The sequence below is a fragment of the Lonchura striata genome, chromosome 7, assembly GCF_050655825.1.
Source record: "Lonchura striata isolate lonStrDom1 chromosome 7, ASM5065582v1, whole genome shotgun sequence".
NCBI classification, from domain to species: Eukaryota; Metazoa; Chordata; class Aves; order Passeriformes; family Estrildidae; genus Lonchura; species Lonchura striata.
In genome coordinates, this window is record NC_140709.1 from 25,808,863 (window position 1) to 25,811,306 (window position 2,444).

Below are 2,444 nucleotides of genomic sequence, written 5' to 3' on the forward strand. Positions count from 1 at the left end.
ATGGTGCTCATGCCCTTAAGGGTCCCCAAAAGCATGACACCATGCCCATAAAGCTATGCTTTATGGTTTTGCTAGGGAGCCCAAATAGGACTACCATCCTACCTCCATCCATCCCATCACAGACCCCACACCACAGCCATCCACCCCAGCAACAGCTTGCCATGAAGGACAAAGGCTGCAAGTAAACCAGGCAGAAGAAAGAGAACCAGGGGGACTGACAGTTTTCAGAAGTCAGGAAAGAGGTGACAATCCCCTGCCCCACCCCACCCAGCACTGAAACCACTGCCCTAATGAGCCCCCACAGCAAGCACTCACTCCCAGGCTCTGTGGGAGCAGTGCAGCCAACTCCTTGCCTGTTCCCATGCTCTCCACTGCTGCTTTCCCAGCAGCCAGGCCAGCTCTCCTCCAGGGAGTTCCCATCTGCCTGTGCCTGTGGGGATGGGGGTTGGCACCAGGAAGGGTTGACATTGGAGACACTCAGAGGCAGAAGCTTCTGGGTAGTGCTGGAGAGGGTTAAACAAGCACGGTTTAGCAGGATCCAGCCTGGTGGATCATGGTAACACATGGGTCATGTGTTTGCCATGTTCCTCAACCACATCAGTCAGGCATTTGTAATGGCTGAAGTCCCCACTTGGGAAATACATTTTCCAGGCATGGTTCCAGTCAAAAGGCAGCTCTGCAGCCCTATTGTGAGCATGATTTTGCAGCTTATTTGCAAATGGTCAGAGACCTGTTTAGCATTTCTCCCAGCCCAGCTCAGCAATTCCTAAATTGCTCAGCAGCCCCTGTTGTGCTCAGTCTTGGAGATGGAGAAGCCATTGGGCTCATGCCTAGGTCTTTGCTGAGTTACTTTGGGCAGGCTGGGAGGGGAGCACCAAGATGCAACAGACATCTGACAGGAAATTGAGGCTTCTGCAAGGTCAGCAGGGGTTTGGTCACCAGCTTACAGCCACCTTTTCAGCTTGAAAATGCTGGTGTCTAGGGCCTTCAAACACTCCCTGCTCTGTTTCATAGATCTGGAGCCTCTTCCTCTGCAAAAAAAAAAACAAATCAGTTTTGATCTTTCCCATCACCCTCTTTTGCAAACACACATCCCGTGTGACATCTCTGCTCATACATCAAAACACTTGGAGAAACAAAGCAGAAACCTGTCAACTAAAAAATTAATTAGGATAGAACCCTGATTCTGAACAAATAAGTAAAAACCCCACCTCCCTCCAGCTCTTTAAGCAGAAGTCTCCACGCAAGGATTAACTGCCAGTGAACAGTAACCGCCATTTAGCTTGAAAGGTGACTAGTCTGTAGCTGAAATGTCAGAGTTTACTTTGCAAACACTTTTCTAGTTTTTTTTACAAAAGAAGAGGGAAAAAGCCCACCTGTCACAGCATACATCACAGTTGAGACAGCCACAATACACAGAGCATCACCACACAATTTCAGAAGGCTTTAAGCATTTGCCCATACAGAGTAACACCATACCATATCAGAAGGCTTCAAACATCTGCCCATAGGGAGCAACATCATATCACTTCCAAAAGCTGCAAGCATCTGCCCTTCTTGTTCCTTAGCCCAGCCCTTTATCCCCTCATGTTCATGCATTGCACCTGTGTGCCCTCTGTTCCTGTGGTGATTGGTCAGTGCACCTGGGCATTCCATGGCTCATTGCTGTCAGTGCTGCTCACCTGACCTACACAGCTGTAGCCCGTTAGGGATGAGGCTGGGCTGCAGCCCCATTCCCAATTACCATGAACCATGCACCTACACCCACCCTTGGCCATTGCAAATCCTCACTGTTGTATGAAGCAAAACACCATGTCTCATCTGAAAATACTCATTTGTGATGATATTTTGTCTCATGCTGATCTAATTTGTGAGCCGTGGTGAGGCACAGCCTGTGTTCGAAGAGTCACTGTGTGTGTAGGACTGAATCCAGTCCCTGATGGAATGGGGCTCCCCATCTGCAGTGCCCCTGGCCTTGGCTGGCTGGACTCTGTGCTGGGGGTGCAGCCGTGCTTTAGCACTGCCCGGAGCTGCAGCTCAGAGCACACACCTTGCTCTTGGGCTGAGCGAGCGTGCAGCAGAGGGGATGGCCATTCACAGGAACTTTCACCCCTGCAAACATCTGGACAACATCAGCAGCCAAGGCGAGCAGCACTTCCAGGAGCCATGCAGGAGGAGCTGAGGGGCTCTGGCTGAATGGCAGCTGGCAGCAGAGGTGCTGGAGCACTGCAAGAGCAAGGGCTCTGCACAGACCCAAGTGCACCACAGCCCAGCTGCTCCCAGGCCCCCATGCCAGCAAATGGCCCAATGTCAGTGTGGGACTCCACAATGTCCCCGTGGTCCCAGTGATGGGATAGCAGCAGTGACATCCATGGAGCATCTCACTGGCTCTGAGCTGGAAGGGGACAGGGAACTGCAGCACCCTGCCTATGGCAGTGACCACT

The 2,444-nt window shown here is 51.6% G+C and overlaps 1 long non-coding RNA gene across 1 annotated transcript; it reads right to left on the reverse strand.

Annotated features, from left to right (window-relative positions):
* Positions 1-366: 366 nt before the first annotated feature.
* LOC146766918 (uncharacterized) lies at positions 367-1,533 on the reverse strand. Its single transcript, XR_014956753.1, has 3 exons — positions 1,480-1,533; positions 954-1,031; positions 367-503 (listed from the first exon to the last, which is right to left on the reverse strand). It is a non-coding gene; the product is annotated as an uncharacterized LOC146766918 (long non-coding RNA).
* Positions 1,534-2,444: the final 911 nt, after the last annotated feature.